This window comes from Aotus nancymaae, unplaced genomic scaffold, assembly GCF_030222135.1.
Source record: "Aotus nancymaae isolate 86718 unplaced genomic scaffold, 86718_ANA_hifiasm-v0.15.2.pri h1tg000004l, whole genome shotgun sequence".
NCBI classification, from domain to species: Eukaryota; Metazoa; Chordata; class Mammalia; order Primates; family Aotidae; genus Aotus; species Aotus nancymaae.
Genome location: NW_026988415.1, coordinates 14433007 through 14457926, shown reverse-complemented (window position 1 = coordinate 14457926; position 24920 = coordinate 14433007). Strand labels below are relative to the sequence as shown.

Sequence of the window (24920 nt, the reverse complement as noted above, 5' to 3'; positions counted from 1 at the left end):
AAACCTGTCCACCTTCATGTAGTTCTGGAGTTAAAGAGGAGCTCTGAAGGAACACTGAGCGACTTCTAGTTTCTCAACAGTTTCAGGCTTAAAAGTCATGTCTAGAAAGTGGGTCATGGTACCTGTTTCTGCTGGCAAAATTAAAGTACTATTATTATCCCCATTTTATAGGGGAAGAAACCTGAGGAACAGAGACGTTAAAGAACTTGTCCAAGCTCACAGAACTAGGAAGTGGCAAGCTCAGATCTGTCAGGTTTCAAAGCTTATGCTCTTAGTCACTACTGTTTCTGCCACTGTGGTCCTCAGGTTGTTTCACAGAATGGTATTAAGTGAATGACCATCTTATAACCAAATACTGGCCTGCAATTTCAGCACTAAAATTTGCATTTCTGTTTATAATCACAATAGTACAAAGATTACTACTTCAATTCTTTTGGATCCAAGGGAAAAGAACAGAGGTAGACCTAAGGTATAAATGATGTATTTCCTTTAAATGAAGCCAGATAACATCAAAGTGAATTCAGAGAAATTGTTTTAATAATGCACATACTAATACTCACACAGGGGAAAGTGATTTCATTTGAGCAGAATAACACCATCCATTATATTAAACTAATGTTAGCGATTTGAATCGTATTGATTTTTTAGTTTTGTTTGCATTTAATATGCAAAATCATTCTGGTTTTATAGTTGTTGAAATGCTATGAGCATAAGGTGTTTATGTCTTGTTTTATGTTATCATATATGTAAGTAATATTATAATAGAAGATCATCACTGAGGGCCTGAAATGATTATTTTCAGATGGAAAGTGTCCACACATTTTTCATATTTGAGAATCTGCTGTACAGGGCATTGAAAACTATAAGAGCTGCATGACTATCCAGGGGTTCTTTTTGTTAGAATTTTGTTTTTGTTGCTGTTATTACCTTGGAGATATCTGCAGGACTCAAGGTGACCCTAACCTCCCTTAAACTATTGGCACTTGTAGGCGATAAACCTAGGCATCTTTAGCATTCCTTGACTATTCAGTCTAGTTATTGTATCTCGGTAATTTGTGTTTTAAGCTGTTGGGAAAAAATCACACCATTTTCTCATTTGTTTTTCCAACAAAAAGAATGCAGTGGCAGGGCTTAAGGTGAAGAAAGAGAAAAAAAGGGAATAATTTCTATTTTCTTTCACCTCCTCCAAATTGCATATCATTTTTCAGCTCCTTTTAAAACTGGATGTAGTTATGAAATTGGGCAAATTGGTTCAGAATGATTGCCCACTCCCTGTTCTCCAAGAAGAAAGACAAAGAATGAAATCAAAGCTCCTCGCTCCATCCCAAGCATAAAGGAAAATGTTGGAAGCAACTCAGACTGGGACTCTAATTCTGGCTTTGCAATTTGTAAGCCCTGAGCCTCAGTTTTCTAACATGCAAAATAGGGATAAGATACAATACTACTTCCAACCTTATAGAGCTGTAGTGAAGATGAATGTAAATGAGATAATATATGTATATCATCTAGATGGTGCCTATCACAAAGGAGGTACTCAAATAACCATCTAGGATTGAAAAATACTGGGACTGGATTACAGCAGAGGTGTATAGGTTGATTTTTTTTGAGACAGAGTCTGGAGTGCAGTGGCGTAATGTTGGCTCACTGCAACCTCCACCTCCCGGGTTCAAACGATTCTTGTGCCTCAGCCTCCCAAGTAGCTGTGACTACAGGTGCCCACCACCATACCCGGCTGATTTTTTGTAGAGACGGGGAGGCGGGGGTGGGTTCACTATTTTGGTCTCAGACTCCTGGACTCAGGTGATCCTCCTGGCTCGGTCTCCCAAAGTGCTGGGATTACAAGCCTGAGCAACTGCACCTGGCTGGAAATCAGTGATTATTACCATCTTCATATCTCTCTCCCAGCAGCACTGCACAAATGTTTTACTCTTCTTTACTTTTGTAAAAATTATTTTGTTACTACTTTAATGCTTTCAATGGAATCAACAAATGTTTTATTAACTTACTAATTCCCTCTAACAACAGAGCCTATTTTATTCTTTTTGTTCACATTCTTTCAGGGCAAATACATGGAAAAATGCTTAAGATACAATGTTAAGCCAGAAAAATTAAAAAAAAAGGTGAGGAGAAATAAAAGTGCATGTACATGGAACTTACAACCAGGGCTGGGCCTTTGTCTTCCTCACTGCTGTATCTCCAGTCCTTAGAACAATGACTGTTGCCTGGTAAGTGGTATGACTTGATAAATACCTGTGGAATGAACAAACTATGGAAAAAATTGAAAGCAGCTGAACAAGGACGGAAGGAAGCATCTAGGAGTGAAAAATACTGGGATTGGATTACAGCACAGATGCATAGGTTGACTCTGTTTCTCTCCTTCCCTCCCTCCCTCCCTCCCTTTCTTCCTTCCTTCTTTCCTCCCTCCTTCCTTCCTTTTCTTTTATCCTTTCCTTTCTTCCTTCTCTCCTTCCTTCTTTTTAAAAATTTTAAAAGTATTATAATATATTTACAGTTAAAATGTGGGAAAATTAATGTATTCTGTTTGCCTTACAGAAAAAATGCACATTAAAAACTTCAATCAAGCAGGCCAGAGGAGCCACAGATGTATTATTAAACTATAATCTGGCATTACAAATTATAAGCAGGCTTTGCTGGGAATGTTCCTTGCTCCTTTTATTGCATTGTAAGGAAAAAATATTCAGAACACTTTGAAGCATTCACGCTTGTCGAATAAACATAAAAGAAATGGGCAACTTGGCAATGGGTGAAATGCCATGCAGGCTTCAACATGTGAACCTAATAGAGTTGCTGTAGAGAGCTTGACAAGTGAATTTATTAGAATTTGTTCATGAAATAATTTATGTATAGTGTATGGACAATGAACCACACTCTCAACTTTTCTATTTAGACTCTTAGAATTTTGAATGTACCTTGAAAGAGTTCAACTTCTTCATTTTACAGATGAGAAAATTAACCCCAGTTTGGGGACATGACTTCCCCAAAGTCACATTTGTATTTCTATCCCTCAACAGCCTCATCCTAATCAATCTCCACACTTGCATAGGGCTTGAGTTTTCTTTTTTTCTTTTTTGAGATGGAGTCTCACTCTGTCACCCAGGCTGGAGTGCAATGGCAGGATCTCGGTTCACTATGACCTCAGCCTCCCAAGTTCAAGCAATTCTCCTGCCTCAGCCTCCCAAGTAGCTGGGATTACAGGTGCCTGCCACCACGCCCAGCTAATTTGGGCTTGAGTTTTGAAAGTACATTGACACACCCCTTGGTGTCTCAGGTTCTCCATGCACAAATTGGGGTTAATTATGGAAACTACCTCATTTAAGACTACTGTGACAATGAAATAAGATAGCCTTCAGTAAACATTAACAATTGTTATTATTGTCTTAAATAAAAATTATGGGAGGTCGTTGTTTTGGACTGAGCTCCTGCACTAGGCCCAACAGAGCAAACCAAACCAGCATGGTGTCACTAGTTCTAGGTGCCACGTAATCAAACTGAACTTTAAAATGAGCCAACTTTCCAAAAAACGAGACATTCACAGTGGTCAATCATAAAGGGCCCAGTTTAGCTGAGCCAGTATGATAACAAAGCCTCCTCTATTCTAACCCTATAAGGAAATAACTTTGAAATGAACAATCCGCTGGGTGCAGTGGCTCACACCTGTAATCTCAGCACTTTAGGAAGCCAAGGTGGGAAGATTGCTTGAGTCCTGGGTTCCAGACCAACTTGGGCAACATAAGGAGACCCTGTTTCTACAAAAAAGTAAAAAATTAGCTGAGTGTAGTAATGAGTGCCTGTGACCCCAGCTACTTATGAGACTCAGGTGGGAGAATTGCTTGAGCCCGGGAGGCTGAGGCTGCAGTGAGCTGTGATCACACCACTGCATTCTAGCCTCGGTGACAGAGTGAGACTTTATTATTAAAAATAAATAAATAGGCCGGGCGTGGTGGCTCAAGACTGTAATCCCAGCACTTTGGGAGGCCGAGGTGGGTGGATCACGAGGTCAAGAGATCGAGACCATCCTGGCCAACATGGTGAAAACCTGTCTCTACTAAAAATACAAAAATTAGCTGGGCATGGTGGTGTGTGCCTGTAGTCCCAGTTACTCGGGAAGCTGAGGCAGGAGAATTGCTTGAACCTGGGAGGCAGAGGTTGCAGTGAGCCGAGATTGTGCCACTGCACTCTAGCCTGGCGCCTGGCAACAAAGTGAAACTGTCTCAAAAAATAATAATAATAAATAAATAAAAACATAAAAATAAAAATAAATAAATAGGCCGGGTGCAGTGGCTCACACCTGTAATCCCAGGACTTTGGGAGGCTGAGGCAGGCAGATCACCTGAGGTCGGGAGTTCGAGACCAGCCTGACCAACATGGAGAAACCTTGTCTCTACTAAAAATACAAAATTAGCTAGGTGTGGTAGTGCGTGCCTGTAATCCCAGCTACTTGGGAGGCTGAGGCAGGAGAATCGCTTGAATCTGGGAGGTGAAGGTTGCAGTGAGCCGAGGTTTTGCCATTGCACTCCAGCCTGGGCAACAAGAGTGAAACTCCGTCTCAAAATAATAAATAAATAAATAAAAATAAAAAGTAAAAAAATGGACAGTCTACTTTTTGTTCCCTATTTTTGCTGCTTCACCACTTTTCTGCCTATAAAACCAACCCCCTCTGCTCAGCTCATTTAAATTCCTTCTATTTTATGGATGGGATGCTGCCCAATTCATGAATAATTAATAAAAGCCATTTAGATCTTTTCAATTCAACATGTTGAAAGTCTGCTTTTCAACATCTTTATTGTAATAATTACTATCTTGTGGAATTTCCTCCACAGTCTTGGAAAACAGGCAGCGTAGGCCTTCCCATCATTTCACCTGTGAGCATATGAAAGGCAGAGGGGTTAAGTCGCTCATCTAGCTTGTAGGTAGCGTAGTCACATCTGGAACTCTGATATTCTGCCATCCCATGCATTGATCAACTCCTTCAAGATCCTTTCCAACTCTAAAATTCTATGGTTTCAGTATAAATGAATCTCAGGGTCAGCATTTAAAGACTTTCAGTCTTTTGTCTCAAGAAAATAACAAAGTGTAGGGCTCACACTAGATACAGTCGTCCCTCTGTACAGAGGATTGGCTCCACGACCCTCATGGATACCAAAATTCTCAGATGCTCAAGTCTCTGATATAAAATGGCATAGTATTTGCATATAACTGATGCACATCCTTCTTTATATAAACCATCTCTAGATTACTTATAATACCCAATGCAATGTAAATGCTACATAAATAGTTGTTACACTGCCTTGTTTAGGGAATAATGACAACAACAAAAAATCTGTACATGTTCAGCACAGGTTTTTTTTTTTTCAAATATCTTTGATCTGCAGTTGGTTGAATCCATGGATGTATAACCCACAGATAAAGAGAGCCGTCTGTACTAATAAATCAGTGGTGTCCCATTAAGTGCATTTAATTTATGCAGATTTAACTGTGTAAACATGCTCCCCTAATATGGGAAAATAAAAGAAGTAGAAAAAGCAAACCCTGGTGGCTCACACCTGTAATCCCAGCACTTTGGGAGGCTGAGGTGGGCGGATCACGAGGTCAAGAGATCAAGACCATCCTGGCCAACATGGTGAAACCCCGTCTCTACTAAAAATACAAAAATTAGCTGGGTGTGGTGGCTTTTGCCATATTAGCCATGCTGGCCTCAAAGTGCTGGCCTCAAGGGGTCCACCTGCCTCGGCCTCCCAAAGTGCTTTGATTACAGGCATGAGTCACTGTGCCCAGTTCTTTCAAGAATAATTTTTTTTTTTTTGAGACAGAGTCTCACTCTGTCACCCATACTGGAGTGCAGTGGCACAATTTCGGCTCACTGCAATCTCTGCCTCCTGGATTCAAGGAATTCTCCCGCCTCAGCCTCCAAAGTAGCTGGGATTACAGGCACCTGCCACCATGCCTGGCTAATATTTTGTATTTTTTAGTAGAGACGGGGTTTTGCCGTGTTGGCCAGGCTGGTCTTGAACTCTTGATGTCAAGTGATCTCTACCTGCCTTGGCCTCCCAAAGTACTGGGATTATAGGCATAAGCCACGGCGCCTGGTTTACTAATAATATATATTTTTTAAATGATTTTTTTTTGAGATAGAGTCTCACTGTGTTGCTCAGGCTGGAGTGCAACGGCATGATCTCAGCTCACTGCAACCTCCACCTCCTGGGTTCAAGTGATTCTCCTGCCTCAGCCTCTCAAGTAGCTGGGATTACAGGCACCTGCCACCATGCCTGGCTAATTTTTGTGTTTTTAGTAGAGACGGGTTTTTTTTTTTTTTTTTTTTGAGACAGAGTTTCGCTCTTGTTACCCAGGCTGGAGTGCAATGGCGCGATCTCGGCTCACCGCAACCTCTGCGTCCTGGGTTCAGGCAATTCTCCTGCCTCAGCCTCCTGAATAGCTGGGACTACAGGCACGTGCCACCATGCCCAGCTAATTTTTTGTATTTTTAGTAGAGACGGGGTTTCACCATGTTGACCAGGATGGTCTCGATCTCTTGACCTCGTGATCCACCCACCTCGGCCTCCCAAAGTGCTGGGATTACAGGCTTGAGCCACCGCGCCCGGCCCGAGACAGGGTTTTAACATGTTAGCCAGGCTGGTCTCGAAATCCTAACCTCAGGTGATCCACCCGCTTCAGCCTCCCAAAATGTTGGGATTATAGGTGTGAGCCACTGCGTCCAGCTAATAATAATTTTAAAGTGATTTTTGGCTTGACATGCTGACTCTGTAACTTAACTTTCACATTAGATGTGACACTGCAATACTACTGCTACTGCCACTACTAACAGCACCATTTACAGATTACTACATGTTGAAGCGCTAAGTTCTTTTTAAAGTGCGTTATCTCATTTAATTACCATAACAATTGTATAAGACCCGGTACTTAATTATCCCCATTTTCTGTGGGAATTTATGATACAAATAATCATAATAATATTGTAATAAAAGATGCAAACTTCTGAAAGTCTAATAGGTCAGACAGGTCACTTGTTCAAAACCTTAACAGCTCTTAAATATCAGACCCAGAATTAAATTACAACCCACATTGGTGAAGCTACAGACAGCACTCATAAAATGTGATAGACATTGAGAAGTGATTTCTTTTTTTTTCCTTTCCTTTTTCTTTGAGACGGAGTCTCTGTTGCCTAGGCTGGAGTGCAATGGTGTGATCTCGGCTCACTGCAACCTCCGCCTCCCAGGTTCAAGCGATTCTCCTGCCTCAGCCTCCTGAGTAGCTGGGATTACAGGACTGAGCCACCATGCCCGGCTATTTTTTGTATTTTTAGTAGAGATGAGGTTTCACCATGTTGGCCAGGCTGTTCTTGAGCTCCTGACCTCAGGTAATTTGCCCTTTTTGGCCTCCCAAAGTGTTGGGATTACATGTGTGAGCCACCGCGCCCGCAGAGAAGTGATTTCTTATGGGTCATCATATCTCTATGAGAAGTTGTATCTAAAAGCCCTAGAATGTTAATTGGAGTAGGTGTATTTGTTTGAGAACAGGCAATTAAATTCTGGACAAGATCAGAATGGCTTTGCTGTCACCCTGACAGTTGTTGAGCTGAAGTATTTGTGTTTCTTTAACATTATTTGTATAGGTTCCTTTTTAAAAGTTATTGGCCAGGCAGGGTGGTTCACGCCTGTAATCCCAGCACTTTGGGAGGCCAAGGCAGGAGGATCGCTTGAGGTCAGGAGTTCGAGACCAGCCTGGGCAACATGGTGAAACCCTGCCTCTATAAAAAATAGAAAAATTAGCTGGGTGTGGTGGTGTGATCTTGTGGTGCCAGTTATTCAGGAGGCTGAGGTGGAAGGATCACTTGAGCCTGGGAGGTGCAGGTTGCAGTGAGCTGAAATTGTGCCATTGCACTCCAGCCTGGGCAAAAAGAGCAAAACTCCATTCCCCCACCCCCCCCCAAAAAAATTCCCCTGCCCCCACCCCAATCATCAGAATGGATTTTTGCTTTGGCCAGGGCACTCTTAAAATATAACCTGAGAGATTGGTTCAGATCTTAATGGGAAGTGGGGGCCAGACATGTCTTCTTTTTATTTATTTATTTTTTTAAATTTTCTTGGGATGATCCAGGTGAACAGACATGCCTTCTTATACCTCTCCAACATTAACGTCAACGCAGTCTGATAAGCAGCATTTATGACCAGGTGCAGTGGCTCATGTCTGTAATCCCAGCACTTTGGGAGGCTGAGGCAGGCGGATCACCTGATGTCAGGAGTTCCTAACAACAAACATGGTGAAACTCTGTCTCTACTAAAAATACAAAAATTAGCCGGGCATGGTGGTGGGCGCCTGTAATCCCACCTATTCAGGAGGCTGAGAATCATCTAAGCCCAGGAGGCGGAGGTTGCAGTGAGCTGAGATCACATCACTGCACTCCAGCCTGGGCAACAAAGTGAGACTGTGTCTCAAAAAAAAAAAAAAAAAAAGCATTTACAATCTATTCTCTCTGGAGCCTGCTACCTGGAGGCTTCATCTGCATAATAAAACTTTGGTCTCTACAACCTCTTACCACATCTCAGACATTTCCCTTCTGTTGATCCCAGGTCTTTAGATAAACTCAACCAACTGTCAACCAGAAAGTTTTAAATCTACCTATAACCTGAAAGCCCCCTCCCTGCTTTGAGTTGTCTCACCTTTCTGGACCAAACCAATTGTACATCTTAAATGTATTTGATTGAAGTCTCGGGCCTCCCTAAAATGTATAAAACCAAGCTGCACCCTGACCACCCTGTGCACATGTTCTTGGGATCTCCTAAGGGCTGTGTCACGGGACATGGTCACTCATATTTGGCTCAGAATAAATCTCTTCAAATATTTTACAGAGTCAAACTCTGTAGCAGAATAAGGAGGCAGGGATCAAGTAGGGAAGAGACATGCCATTTAAGATATGGTGTTCTGTGAAGCAGTGGAGAAAAGACTTAAGGAAGTAAGGAAACAATGAAAAAACCTGGGGGGCTTGTGGTGGTTCACACCTGTAATCCCAGCTACTCAGGAGGCTGAGGTGGGAAGATTACTTGAGCTCTGGAGTTTGAGGCCAGCCTGGACAACATAGTGAGACCCTGTTTCTACAAAAAATACAAAATTAGCTTGGTGTGTTGGCACATGCCTCTAATCCCAGCTACTTGGGAGGCTGAAGCAGGAGGATCGCTTGAGCCTAGAAGGTTGTGTCTGCAATGAGCCATGATCGGGCCACTGCTTTCCAGCCTGGGGACACAGTGAGACCCTGTATTAGTCAGTTTTCACACTGCTATACCCAAGACTAGATAATTTATAAAGAAAAGACGTTTAATTGACTCACAGTTCAGCATGGCTGGGGAGGCCTCAGGAAACTTACAATCAGGGTGGAAGCCAAAGGGGAAGCAAGGCACCTTCTTCACAAGGCAGCAGGAAGGAGAAGTGCCAAGTGAAGTGGGAACAGCCACTTATAAAACCATCAGATCTCATGAATACTCAGTCGGTATCAGTATCGCAGGAACAGCATGGGGGAAACCACCCCCATGATCCAATTACCTCCACTTGGTCTCTCCCTTGACAGGTGGGGAATAATGAGTATTACGATTCAAGATGAGATTTGGGTGACGACACAAAACCTAACCATATCAGACCTTTTCTCTAAAAAATAAAAATTTAAAAGAAAGAAAAGAAAACCTGGGGGAAGAGCATTCCAAGCAGAGGGAAAAGTAATTACGAAGGCCCCGAAGTGTATAAAAGCCATTTAGAAGTTCAATGTGCCATTCAATAATGAGAAGCTGACCTCAGGTTGGTTGGTTGGTTGGTTCTATAATGTGAGCCCAAAAAGCAAGGATCACTTTTTTTTTTCTGAGACAGAGTCCCATTCTGTCACCCAGGCTGGAGTGCAATGGCACTGTCTTGGCTCACTGCAATGTCTGCCTCCTGTGTTCAAACAATTCTCCTGCCTCAGCCTCCCAAGTAGCTGGGATTATGTCATCATGCCCGGTTAATTTTTTGTATTTTTAGTAGAGATGGGATTTTGCCATGTTGGCCAGGCTGGTCTCAAACTCCTGACGTCAGGTGATCAACCCACCTCGGCTTCCAGAAGTACTGGGAATCCAGGCGTGAGCCACCACACCTGGCTGCAAGGACCACTTTCTAGGCAGGAAAACTAATAAAAGAAGAAATTCTGAGAAGACAACACTGGCTAAGTAGGGAAGGCTCCGTTACCAGAAGGCTCTATTGTAGAAGGGCCTAGATGCCAGAAAATGGCCCTGAGCCAGCGAGCTAGTGTCGCTCTGGAAACAGGTCAGTAGTGTGAAGGGAGAGGCTCTTTTAGATGTCCTTGGCATAAATATTGTGGCAGGCAGAATAATGGATCCCCACAGATATCCATTTTGTAACTCCCAGCATCTATGAATATATTACACGGCAAGGAGGTATAAACTAAAACAATCCAAAGTCCCTCCACTGACTGAATGGACACCCTCTTGGCCAAGGGGACAGCCCGCAAAAACCTTAAAGACTGAATTCCTGGCCATGACAAGAAAGGAGATTCCTCATACCCCCACCCTTTTGGAGCTTAGGCACAACAACTGACCAGCATTAATGTTAGAATAGAGATCATAACACTGACAAAACAGACTCTTTTTGACTAAGATACAAGACCTAAGGCTATCCAAGTCCAAGGTTAAACTGCAGTTGCGGGTCAATCTTGCGGCATAGCATCCTTATCTTAAAACATTCCTTTCTGTTTACTCCCAAGTTTTAGAGCTTTACTCCTTTAACCAACTGCAAGTTAAAGAATGTCAGAGGCCACCTATGACCTGTAAACCCCCACTTCAAAACATCCAGCTTTTTTGGGCCAAACCAATGTATAACCTCCATGTGTTGATTTATGACTTTGCCTGTAACTTCTACTTCCCTGAAATGTATGAAACAGAGTTGTGACCTAACTGCCTCATGATCACTTACTCAAGGTTTCTCAGATTTGCGTTTTTCCCTGGGCCCCAGTCACTCATGTTGGCTTAGAATAAGTCTCTTTAAAATCTTTTACAGTTTGTTTTTTTTTTTAATTAACAGAAGAATTAAGGTTGTAGGTGGAATTAAGGTTGTTAATCAGCTGACTTTGAGATGGAGCGATTATCCTGGATTAGCCAGGTGGGCCCAATATAATCACCAGGATCCTTATAATAAACTAGGGAGGCAGGAAAGTTTGTATCAGAGTGATTTGATATAAGAAAGGCTTAACCTATGCCCTTGAAGATAGAGAAAGTGGGTCAGTCATGAGCCAAAGAATGTGGTGGCCTCTAGAAACTAGACAAAGCCAGGAAACTGATTGTCCTCTGTAGCCTCCACAAAGGAGTGAAGGCCGGCACCAAAACTCAACCAGCAAAATAAATTCAATAAGGAAGATTTGAAGATCAAAGACCTTCCTCTCTCTGACTTCACATTTCTCATCACTAGGTCAGTGATGTTCAAATTTTTTTTTAGGTGATTTTTAGTTTTATATGTCAATTGACTGGGCCATAGAGTCAAGGTTTGGTCAAGCATTATTCTAGGTGTGTCTGTAAAGGGGTGTGTGTGTGTGTGTTTCTTTTTTGAAACAGAATCTCGCTCTGTTGCACAGGCTGGAGTGCAGTGGCATGATCTTGGCTCACTGAAATCTCTGCCTCCCAGGTTCAAGAGATTCTCCTATCTCAGCCTCCCAAATACCTGGGACTACGGGCATCCACCACCACGCCTGGCTAATTTTTGTATTTTTAGTAGAGACGGGGTTTCACCATATTGGTCAGGCTGGTCTCAAACTCCTGACCTCAAGTGATTCGCCCACCTCGGCCTCCTGAAGTGCTGGGATAACAGGCATGAGCCACCACGCCCGGCCGTGTTTGTTTTTTAAAATATAGAGATAGGGTCTTGCTCTTGCTGTGTTGCCTAGGCTGGAGTGCTGTAGCATGACTATAGCTTACTGCAGTCTCAACCTCCCAGGCACAAACAATCCTCCCATTTCATCCTCCCAAGTAGGTAGAACTACGGGTGCATGCCACCACATCTGGCTAATTTATTTTAATTTTTTTTAGAGACAAGGTCTTGCTCTGTTGCTCAGGCTGGTCTCAAATTCCTGGGCTCAAGTGATCTTCCTGCCTCAGCCTCCCACAGCCCTGGGATTATAGGTATGAGCCACTTCACCCATCCTGTAGGGTGTCCTTGCATGAGAATAATATCTAAATCAGTAGGCTGAGTAAAGCAGATTGCCTTTTCTAATGTGAGTGGGCCTCATCCAACAGTTGAAAGCCTGAATAGAACAACAAAGCTGACCCTTCCCTGAGTAAGAGAGAATTCTTCCTGCATGATGATCTTCAATCTGGGACATTGACTTCTTTTTCTACCTTTGGACTGAAACATTGGGTCTCCCTGGGTCTCGAGCCTGCTGGCCTTTGGACTGGAACTAAATTATCAGCTCTCCTGGGCCTCCAAGTTGTCTACTCACCCTGTAGATCTTTAGACTTGCTAGACACCACAGTTGTGCAAACCAATTCATTAAAAAGATAAATATCTGCCCAGGTGCAGTGGCTTATGCCGGTAATCTCAGTACTTTGGGAGGCTGAGGCAGGTGGAGCACCTGAGGTCAGGAGTTCGAGACCAGTCTGGCTAACATGGTGAAACCCTGTTTCTACTAAAAATACAAAAAAAAATTAGCCAGGCATGGTGGTAGGTGCCTGTAATCCCAGCTATTCGGGAGGCTGAGGCATGAGAATCGCTTGAACCCAGGAAGCAGAGGTTGCAGTGAGCCGAGATTGTGCCATTGCACTCCAGCTTGGGCAACAAGAGTGAAACTCCATCTCAAAAAATAAATAAATAAATAAATAAATAAATCTCTTTTGGCTGGGCTTGGTGACTCACACCTGTAATCCCAGTACATTGGGAGGCTGAGGCAGGTGGATCACTTGAGGTCAGGAGTTCGAGACCAGCCTGGGCAACATGGCAAAACCCTGTCTCTACTAAAAATACAAAAATTAGCCAGGCTGATGGTGCATGCCTGTAGTCCCAGCTACTTGGGAGGCTGAGGTAGAAGAGTCACTTGTGCCTGAGGAGTAGAGGTTTCAGTGAGCTGAGATCGCACCACTGCACTCCAGTCTGGGTGACTCTGTCCACCTCCCCTGACAAAAAAATTTTTGAAGAAACAGGCCGAGTGTGATGGCTCACACCTGTAATCCCAGCAGTTTGGGAGGCCGAGGCAGATGGATCACAAGGTCAGCAGTTGGAGACCAGCCTGGCCAATATGATGAAGCCCTTTCTTGACTAAAAGTACAAAAATTAGCTGGGCAGGGTGGTGGGCACCTGTGATCCCAGCTACTTGGGAGGCTGAGGCAGGAGAATTGCTTGAACCCAGGAGGCAGAGGTTGCAGTGAGCAGAGATTGGGCCATTGCACTCCAGCCTGGGCAACAGAGTGAGACTCCATCTCAAAAAAAAAAAAAAAAAAAAAACAATTTTCGAAGAAACGTAAGTACATCCTTCCAGGGACAATTCCTCTTGGGAAAGTTGATGGACCAGAAAATATTGTGAAATGTGAGCTTGCTGGATGTATGATTTTTCCAGGTACTTAAGTCCTCACTGTGCTACCCATGTGACCTTCAGGCCTAGGTCATCAAGATGCACAGCACAGGACAGAAGCCCCTCTAGTCCTGCACATGGTGACATGGAACTGCTTTGCTGGTCCTCACAGACACAGGCTCCATCCAAGTCTGGCTCCTACCCATCACAGTTCCGTGGGTTGCCCATTTGCAGAAGGCCTTCCATCTGACGCTCCTCCTCGCCTGCTTGCTCTCCAGCCATGTTGTGGCCAATTTGCCATGAGGGAGCTGCAGTGGCCAAGCCTGTTGGAAACTGTGAGGTGTAGCTGGGAGAGAAAGGACACACTCCAGGTGTTCTCACTGCCTGTGACGATGCAGCTACAGCGATGTACTGGCTGCTCACAAGCCTGCTCCTTCTTCTATTGTAAGGCATGAAGAATTCTCTCATCACTGGGTAAGCAGGGGGAACAGAAGTTTCTCTCATGCCTAATATTTACTTTTCAGTAAGGTCTTTTTCATTTTGTCTGGGAGAAACTGGAAAAGAAAAGATACTTGAAATAAACTGAAGCAAATTTAAACAAAGAAACACTTGAAATAAACTGGAAAGAATTTTTTTTTTTCTTTCTTTCTTTCTTTCTTTTTTTTTTTTGTAGAGACGGGGTTTCTCCATGTTGGTCAGTCTGGTCTCGAACTCCCGACCTCAGGTGATCTGCCTGCCTCAGCCTCCCAAAGTGCTGGGATTACAGGCGTGAGCCACTATGCCCAGCTTTTTTTTTTCTTTTTTAACATTAACATGTTTTGCAAGAAGAAAAAGAATACGAAGGACACTAAGGGCAAATAAATAAATATATGTGTTTACAACAGCAAAGACATAGAATCAACCTAAATGTTTATCAATGATAGATTGGATAAAGAAAATGTGGTATATATACCATGGAATACTATGCAGCCATAAAAAAGGAATGAGACCATGTCCTTTGCAGGGACATGGATGGAGCTGAAAGCCATTATCTTCAGCAAACTAACACAGGAACAGAAAACCAAACAGTGCATGTTCTCACTTATAAGTGGGAGCTAAGCAATGAGAGCACATGGAGGGGACCAACACACACTGGGGTCTGTTGGGAGGAGGGAGAGGGAGAGCATCAGTAAGAACAGCTACTGCATGTGGGGCTTAATACCTAGGTGATGGGTTAATAGGCGCAGCAAACCACCAAGGCACACGTTGACCTATGTAACAAACCTGCACATCCTGCACATGTACCCCGGAGCTTAAAAAATAAATATGTGTGCGTGTGTGTGTGTTTAAATGGAAAACCATCAACCAAGAGAAAAGCAGTGTCCACTTGCAGATTCGGATCCCTGGGTCCTGAGGCCTTACATGTCTGGAATCAATACGTTCTCAACTGGTCCTGTAGTAAGGTGCTCATGGGGTTTGTCTTCAAACTCACTGTTAGAGGACTTTTTAAATCACAGGCTTAGCAAGCCAGCGGAATTACTGCCACTCTTCTAGGTGGGAACTCTTAGCTGTTGCTGAAGGCTCCGGATGTTCCTGCGGGTATTCGAACTCCTCAGCCTCCCAAAGGGCTGGCATTACAAGTGTGAGCCACGATGCTGGCTGATTGCGCTAACCTTTTATAGCAGCAGCCACCCCGCTCCCTTCTCCAACATCCTTAAGCCCTGGCAACCACAACCCCCTCTCCATCTCTATAATTTGTCATTTCAGGACTATTGTATAAATGGAATTGTAGAGTATGTAACCTTTTGAGACTGGATTTTTTTCACTCAACATAATTCCCTGGAGAGTAATTTGGGTTGTTTTATACGCCAAAAGTTTTCTCCTTTTTAGTGCTGAGTTAGCAGTCCAAGGTATGTGTGTACCGTGGTTTGTTTCGCCATTTAACAATGACATTTTGGGCTGTCATGAATAAATCTGCTAGTTCGTTTTCCTACTTAAAAAAAAAAAACTGACTTATTGTCTACATCAGTGATCTTTATACTTGGTCCATGAACTCCTAGGGAGTCCATTAACATCCTAAAATTCTATTCAAACTTGTTGTTTTTCTTTGAAGAGGGTCCATTGCTTTAGGTGAGAGAGACTCTTACCCCAGTACTCATGTTTCCATAGAGGAGAGGGGACTTCAGTTCTCTCTAGGAGGCACATTTCTTTTTTAATTTTAATTTTATTTTATTATTATTTTTTGAGACTGAGTCTTGCTCTGTTGCCCAGACTGGAGTCCAGTGGTGTAATCTCGCTCACTGCAACTTCTGCCTCCTGGGCTCAACTGATTATTCTGCCTCAGCCTCCTGAATAGCTGGGATTACAGGTGCCCACCACCATGCCCGGCTAATTTTTGTATTTTTAGTAGAGATGGAGTTTTACCATGTTGCCCAGGCTGGTCTCAAACTCCTGACCTTATGTAATCCACCTGCCTTGGCCTCTCAAAGTGCTGAGATTACAGGCGTGAGCCACCGCGCCCAGCCCAGGAGGCACACTTCTACTCCTTCTCTACATTTTATTTGCTTTTCCCAACAGGAGAAGGAGTAACTAATACTTAGGATGGTCTGCTTTTCATTGGTCCCAATTATGGGCCAGGTTAATATGTTCAAGGTCACTGCAAATAAATGATCTGACCTCTTTTCCATTTGTCTGCACAAGTGGCAAATAGTGTTTCCTGCTTCTGTGACCAGGTTGGGGCTTCTCCTGCCTGTGGCTGGATGGCTAATTCTGTCTAAATTAGGAGGAAGAAGTAGGAAGTCCATTTTGGCCTTGGGGCCCTTCTATGTTCTCCAATACAGCATTAACATTAGCAAAGCTCATACTTTGACTCCCATCTCATTCTGTATATATTTCTTTTTTTTAAAAAAATGTAACACTGTTTATTTAACTTCAAAAACATTTCAGCATTCTAAACATACAAAAAGATAACAGAACGTTGCAAATCGTGTTTGAGTACAAAAGGTTCTTGAACTTTCATTGATGAAGTGGCTTTTTGCTTTGCTGACAACGAAGAATTCTATAGTTTGTTTTAAAACAGTTTAAAAATTACCAAATTGCCCTGTGCTACGGCCCCTCCAAAAGGCATGTTCCGCACAGCCTCAACGCCAAGCAAGAAACATCAAGTTTGTCTCCAGTGTTTTGTTCTTTTAACAAACTATATATACAGTTGATAACTCAGGATTTCTAGCCAATAACCATAGAGTTAACACCACTTTACAAATTAAAAAAAAATGCCGGAAACATCTTTAAGTCCCTTGCCACACCAAGAGCAAAGTGCAGAGTGAGGAGAACACGAGCGTGCCTTTTCATTTCAAAAATGTTTGGAAATATGAACAACTTTGATACAGTTTCAGGACGCTCTGGACACCCATGGCCACTTAGCGTAAACCACTGACAATCTCTAGAGCACTTTGAGAGACTACAATATGATCGTGATCACATTTTGCAGTTAAACATGATGAGGGCAAGAGACACTTCTCAAATATGAGATGGATCAATTACAGTGCTCTGGGTTGGGCACTGTGGCTCACACTTGTAATCCTCCCACTTTGGGAGGCCAACGCGGGTTGATCACCTGAGGTAGGGAGTTTGAGACCAGCCTGGCCAACGTGGTGAAACCCCGTCTCTACTAAAAATATAAAAATCAGTTGGGCGTGGTGGTGCGTGCCTGTAGTCCCAGCTACTCAGGAAGCTAATGCAGGAGAATCACTTGAACCTGGGAGGCAGAGGTTGCAGTGAGCCGAGATCACGCCATTGCACTCCAGCCTGGGTGACAGAGTGAGATGCCATCTCAAAAATCAAACAAAAACAAAAAATGACGGCACTCCCCTACTCTAAGGTATTCACAAGGAGACAAACAGGTTTTTAATTCATCCTCCTCGTCCTCCTCCTCGTTCTCTTTATCTTCCTCTTCCACCTTTATCTAGGCAACCTCAGCAGGACCCTTTGCACCATCAAACTTTCCTTTCGACTTATAGTCAGCAACATGCATCTCGTACTTCTCCTTCAGCTTTGCTGCCTTAGTGATGTAAGGCTGCTTTTCACTATCATTTAAGTCATTCCACATTTCACCCAGCTTTTTTACCACATCTCCAATAGAGATGCCAGAGTTTGTGGATTTGATCTGAACAGAACAGGAAGAATCCAGATGGTGACCTTTCGAAGGTATTAGAATCCTGCTTCTTTTTGCCTCCCTTAGCTGGTCCGTAATCCTTCATTTCCCGATCATAGCACACTTTATCTGCCTTTGCCATTTCATGAAATTTAGACTTCTCTTCCCTGGACATTGTCTTCCACCTCTCAGAGCACTTCTTGGAAAATTCTGCAAAATAGACAGGGACCTCTGGATTTTTCTTCTTATGATCTTCTCTGCACGTCTGCACAAAGAAGGCATAAGCAGGCCGGGTGCAGTGGCTCACGCCTGTAATCTCACCACTTTGGGAGGCCAAGGCGGGTGGATCACGAGGTCAAGAGTTTGAGACCCGCCTGACCAATATGGTGAAAACCCATCTCTACTAAAAAAATGTATATATAAAAATTAGCCGGGTGTGGTGGCAGGCGCCTGTAGTCCAAGCTACTGGGGAGGCTGAGGCAGGAGAATCGCTTGAACCTGGGAGGCGGAGGTTGCAGTGAGCCGAGATTGCACCACTGCACTCCAGCCTGTGCAACAAAGAGAGAGACTCCATCTAAAAAAAAAAAAAAAAAAAAAAAGAAGAAAAAGAAAAAGAAAGAAAGAAGGCATAAGCAGACATGTTGCCCTTTGGTTTCCTGGGGGTCACCTTTAACCATCCTGACTGTATTGTTCGCTAGTTTGGACAGCGCAGGGAATGACACTCAGCTCAGCGCTCCCCAGCCTCATGCTAGCTGCCTCCAGGAGAACCGCCTCTTGTATATATTTCTTTATTGGCTCAGATTCCATAGGGAAGGTGATTAATTTCAGCACCCTTGGTCCCCTTCCCTATTATGTACATAGCTCTTCGTTGAAGAGAATCCCATCGCACCATACACACACACACACACACACACACACACACAGACACACACAGGCACACACATGCATGCACACACACACACACACCCCACCCCCACACATCCTTACTTTTTATCTTGAGTTGGTCCACAACTCTTTATCTAGGATTCACGTTCTTCTCAAACCTGCCTCTCCATACTTATCCCCTATCGTCTCCTGAAACAAACCCTCTGTTTCAGTCAGACCACTTCACCCACTGGATCTCTGCTTAGTCATTTCCTCTCACTGAGAAGCTCTTCCTACTGCTCTCTGCTGGTCCAAATCCTACCCGTATTTCAAAGCCAAAGTCATCTTTCTCTGTGAAAACTCTCCTGGACATTCGTGCAGAGAGTAAATTTATGTATTACCTGTAGCATAAATTAGGGTTAACTTTTCTCTTTCTTTGTCTGTACATCAATTCTCCCCACAACTAGATTTGTGGGTCCCTGGAGACCACGGATCACATTTTTTCTCTTTGTTCCCTCAAAGCTTAGCATGAGTTTGAATCTCAACAAATATTTGTGGCTAGAATTTATCTTCTATTTCTCCATTTCAGAGCACCAGTTTCCTGAGCTAGTGGTTTTGAGGGTATGAAATTGCTCTTCAGCCACTATTAATAATGGCAATAGATTGTCTTATGAACATACTTTAACAGTTTCCTTTTATTACACATTTACTCTGCCTATCACCACACTTTACCTGGATTAACTCACAGACTCCTCATACCAACCCTTTTAGAGATTCAGAATGCTTAGGTGATTTATTCAAGATCCATCAGCCCATATGTGCAGAACAGAAATGTTTTTTTCTACAATAGAAAATAATTTTTTTTTTTTTTGAGACCGAGTCTGGCTCTGTCACCCAGGCTGGAGTGCAGTGACACAATCTTGGCTTATTGCAACCTCCGCCTCCCAGATTCAAGCAATTCTCCTGCCTCAGCCTCCTGAGTAACTGGGACTACACACTCATGCCACCACACCCAACTATTTTTTTGTATTTTTAGTAGAGACGGAGTTTCACCATGTTGGCCAGGATGGTCTCTATCTCCTGACCTCGTGATCCACCCACCTCGGCCTCCCAAAGTGTCGGGATTACAGGCAGGAGCCACCACGCCTGGCCAGAAAACAATAATCTTATACAGATGTTTACTGTAGCCCTAGGAAAGGGCAAATAAATCTCTGCCTCAAGCTTCTTGCTAAGTATCTGCATGGGCTATGACTTACTAAAGTACCTACAGGAATTCTGTTAATGTTAAAATTCCTTTCTTAAGAGCATTCACATAATGAATAGCAACACTCAGCATTCATTGAAGAAGATTTAAAAAATATTATTATTTATTTAGAGATGGGGTTTCACTATGTCGGCCAGGCTGGTCTCAAACTCCTGACCTCATGATCCGCCCACCCTGGCCTCCCAAAGTGCTGGGATTACAGGTGTAAGCCACCACACCGGGCCCATTCAAGAAGATTAAAAAACCAACAGCAACACCATTATTTAATCCAGTCCAATTTCACAGGTGCTATCAAAACAGTGCTAAGATTGTCTCTCAGCTATCTTTTTTTTTAGATGGAGTCTCACTCCCATTATGCACGCTGGAGTGCAGTGGCGTGATCTCGACTCATTGTAACCTCCACCTCCTGGGTTCAAGTGATTCTCCTTCCTCAGCCTGCCAAGTAGTTGGGATTACAGGTGTGCGTCACTATACCTGGCTAATTTTTGTATTTTTAGTAGAGACAGGGTTTCGCCATGTTGGCCAGGCTGATCTCAAACTCCTGACCTCAGGTGATCCATCCACCATGGCCTCCCAAAGTGCTAGGATTACAGGCATGAGCCACCTCGCCTGGCCGTCCCTTAGCAATCTTAACTTGAGTACCTCTTTAAAGACCCTATCCCCAGTACAGTCATATCCGGAGGTCCTGGCGGTTAGGACTTCAACATAGGAATTTTGGGAGGAAACAACTCAGCCCAGTCCATAGTGGCCTATTATGGTGATTACTTCAATCTTGCGTAGGTCAGTTAAATATCATCATTTGGCTTCTGTATTTTGGAATCCTATAATCTGCATTGATACTGGGAAGCCCAGATGCACCACAGCATCTCTTACTGTCTATCTGGCCTGCAGAAGACAACCACTATTGATCTCAAAAAAGCTGTTGTGTCTGCTTATCAGTGCACATCTGGTGAAGGAATGTCTTCTCGGCCTTCCCAGGGAACATGGTCAGGAAGTAGTTTGATATGGTTTGGATCCGTCGTCCAACAGATCTGGTCTCACGTTGTAACTTTGTATTAGGCCATTCTTGCATTGCTATAAAGAAATACTTGAGACCGGATAATTTACAAAGAAAAGAGGCTTAATTGGCTCATGGTCCTGTAGACTGTACAGGAAGCATGGCAGCATCTACTCAGCTTCTGGGGAGGCCTCTGGGGAGGGCTCAGGAAGCTTACAACCACGACGGAAAGCAAAAGGGGAGCAGGTACATCACATGGTCAGAGCAGGAGCAAGAGAGAGAACAGGATGATGGGTGCCACACGCTGGAGACGGTGTCTTGGTCTGTTGCTGAGGCTAGAGAGCAGTGGTGTGATCTCAGCTCATTGCAACCTCCACCTTCCAGGTTCAAGAGATTCTCCTGCCTCAGCTTCCTGAGTAGCTGTGACTACAGGTGTGTGACACCACACCCAGCTAATTTTTTTGTAGTTTTAGTAGAGACGGGGTTTCGCCGTGTTAGCCAGGATGGTCTTGATCTTCTGACCTCGTGATCTGCCTGCCTCAGCCTCCCAAAGTGTTGGGATTACAGGAGTGAGCCACCTCGCCTGGCCCCACATGCTTTTAAATAACCGGATCTTGTGAGAACTCACTCACTATTACTGGAACAGCATCAAGGGGGATGGTGCTAAACCATTCATGAGAAATCCACCACCATGATCCAATCACCGCCCATCCAGCCTACCTCCAGTATGGGGGATTACAATTCATGATGAGATTTGGGCAGGGACACGGATCCAAAGCACGTCAAACTCCATCCTCACATTGCCACGTACCTTATATTTTGAGCTTTATGACTCCCCAGTGTCAGTTCTGGTATGCCCACGTCATTTATTACAGAACATTGTTTTCCCTACTCCCCGATTCCCTAGCCTCAAGGAGCAATCCCAGCAGCATATTAGAACTGGCACCATGTGTCCTTGCCAGGCCATCAAACCCCGAGTCATGGGAGGGTGCTCCTATGACAGTGATTTCTCCCCGTTCCAATCTCATCTTTCTCCCCTTTGTCAAACCTGACTATCCAGGCAGCTCTTAAGGCAGGGACAGCCCCAAGCTCAGTTTCAGTCTCACTTGCTGGCCTAGTGATGCCCTTCCCTGTCACACTCCGTGAATAAAGACAAGTCAGCTGGGAAACTACTATTTAGGGAAAATTCTATGGACTTTCAGGGATCCTCAAGAGGAAACCTTGGGCCCTGAAGAACCTGCGGGGGGGTGAGGTGGGGTGGTCTTTGACATCATGATGAGGTAGGACATGTCCCTGAGAAGGCGTTTGTTGCCTGGCTTGATTCTGTAGCTGCTTTTGGCCCTCTTGGTGATTGTACCACCTTCTCCCACTCATCCCCAGTCCTCTTAATACCCACTCTCTTACTGGTCCCCTGTAGACAGTTACCAAATCCATTCTGCCCCCTGACTCTCAACTTGGCGGGTTCCCTCTTCTCCAACCTTGAGGCCATGTCCCAATTCCAGTGCTTGTCCCCGTTAGCCCACTGCTTGCAGAGGCCGTGCCGTAGTGCTCAGCTGAACCTGGAACCTATTTTCCTCTCTGCTGTGGCTGTTGCTGTGTCTTAGGCTGCTGAGAGCGTATTCCCACCGTATGGCCAAAGGAAACAATTACAGTTCTACAAGACTGTTTCTCTAGGACATAACCACTTATCCTACCAAAGGACGTGTACATCTTCCAGAAAGTTCTTCCTGGGGGCAAAAACCTGCAGTGGTATCTGCTCTGCAAGCTCAGTGGATGACATTTTTCTCAGACTAAATGCAGTTTAATGAACAAGCCACTAGGGGGCAAAGCTGCTTTAGTTTAGTAAATTTGAATTGCCGCTTTTTGGTTTTTTTTTTGAGACGAAGTCTCATTCTGTCTCCCAGGCTGTAGTGCAGTGGTGTGAACTCTTCTCACTGCAACCTCCACCTCCAAGGCTCAAGCCATTCTCCCACCTCAGCCTCCTGAGTAGCTGGAACTACAGGTGACTGTCACCACGCCTGACTAGTTTTTGTATTTTTTGTAGAGACACATTTTCACTATGTTGCCTAGGCTGGTCTGGAACTCCTGGGCTGAAGCAATCTTCCTGCCTGGACCTCCCAAAGTGCTAGGATTATAGGCATGAGCCACCGCACCCGGCTTGAATTGCTTCTTTCTTGTTGCAAACTTGTAAAACACAAGGAAAATAGAGATAAACCAATAAAAGAAGATAAAAATCACCTGATATCCCACACCTCAGATACCACTCAGGACTTTATGGCATTTTATTTACATTATTTTTCCCCTCCACCTAAATGTAAATTTAAAAAAATTTAACGTGGTATTTCTCTACATACTGTCTGGTTTCTACTTTATAATAAAATCTTGTTTACTTTCTACTTTGATCCCTTCTTGGCTTTTTGGCTAAGAGCAAGTGTAGTACTTCTCTACTTTGTCATAAAACCTTTCCAAGGTATTAAATATTCTTCTGTGACATTATCTTTCTGATGTTTAATCATTATAAAAACATGAACAATATAATTTGTCATGGTTAAATTTCTTTGCACATCATTGAAGAACTCCTTGACTTAGCTTCTCAGTAACTAAAAGAGGAGTTGCTGGCTCAAAGGCAATGCCATCCTTTTAGGTTTGGGACATATATTGCCAAGTTATTTTCCAGAAATGAGGTGATAACTACAGTCTCCCTAGCATCCTGAAACAATGCTGCTGTGGCTCTCCCATGGGCAACACTGCTCATCTCTTTTGAACTTTTTGCCAATTTGACAGGCAACATGTTGCATTGTGGTTGTTTTTAATTGTATCTCTTCAAAAATCAAATGTAAAAGAAATATTTATCGAGTGTGGATTATTTGTCATGCACTGTGCTAAAGCCTGGGAATCCGGGAGGGAGTAATGCAGATGTTGTTCTTGCTATCTTCAATCTCATGTTCTAGGAAGATGAGGACTTGCCAGAAACAAAGTAAATGGATCCACAAGTAGTTATGGATTGGGGGAAGCATCATTGAGGAAAGAAATAGCGTAGCATACCAGAGATAGTAAGGGACATGCTCATTGGCTTCTCATAAGGTCAACAATTTTATCCTTTATGCTCATCAGCTACCGTGTTTCTTCTTTTGTGAAACACAGAGAAATAGAGGCGTGGGTAAAGGGAAGCTGACAGGAAGTTTACTGCCATAATGACGATGTTTTACATCTTGTAAAGGGCACAGTCACCTCCTACACCATTCTTTCTGGGCTGACAACTCTGAAATGCTGAGGTGGCCCTGGACTAGTAGGAGATCTGTTTATTTTTCTTTTCTTTTCTTTCTTCCTTTCTTTCTTTCTTTCTTTTTTTGGACACATAGTTTCACTCTTGTTGCCCAGGCTGGAGTGCACTGGTGCAATCTCAGCTCACTGCGATCTCCGCCTCCCAGTTTCCAGCGATTCTCCTGCTTCAGCCTCCCTAGCAGGTGGGATTACATGCGCCCGCCACCACGCCTGGCTAATTTTTTGTAGTTTTAGTAGAGACGGGGTTTCATTATGTTGGCTAGGCTGGTCTCGAACTCCTGACCTCAGGTGATCCACCTGCTTCACTCCTGAACTCAGGAAATCCACCCGCCTCAGCCTCCCAGAGTGCTGGGATTACAGGTGTGAGCCACTGCCCCTGGCTGAAATCTGTTTCTTATCTCTCCACAGAAAAGCAGATACCAGTGCAGCAGGCCCAGTATGGATACATTTGTTCTCTCCCTCTCTCACACACACACACATACACACACAGACACACACACACACACACACACAGCATACACCAAGGTCAGTCACTGTTCCTGATGGGATTAGACAGAGATGATCACCCCAAGTCCCTGAGCAGAAGCTCTGAAACCTCCTTCCATTTTACACGAACCCAAAGGTGGGAAGCTTCAAGCCTCAAAATGTGGGATTTTAAATGCGATGTGTATTCTTATTGTGGGAAATTTGTAATGGTTGAGGAAGGCCTGCAGCCTCCAAAACACCTCCGTCAAAAGTCCTGTCACTGCTCTTCCTTGCATACTGAAGTAGTCGAGAGAGAAAGTGAGCTCTAGACGGTTAATTA

The 24920-nt window shown here is 43.8% G+C and overlaps 1 pseudogene; it reads right to left on the bottom strand.

The window, feature by feature from the left end:
* Positions 1–18463, bottom strand: part of LOC135277751 (high mobility group protein B3-like) — a 39248-nt pseudogene extending 20785 nt beyond the window's left edge.
* Between the last annotated feature and the right edge of the window lie 6457 nt (positions 18464–24920).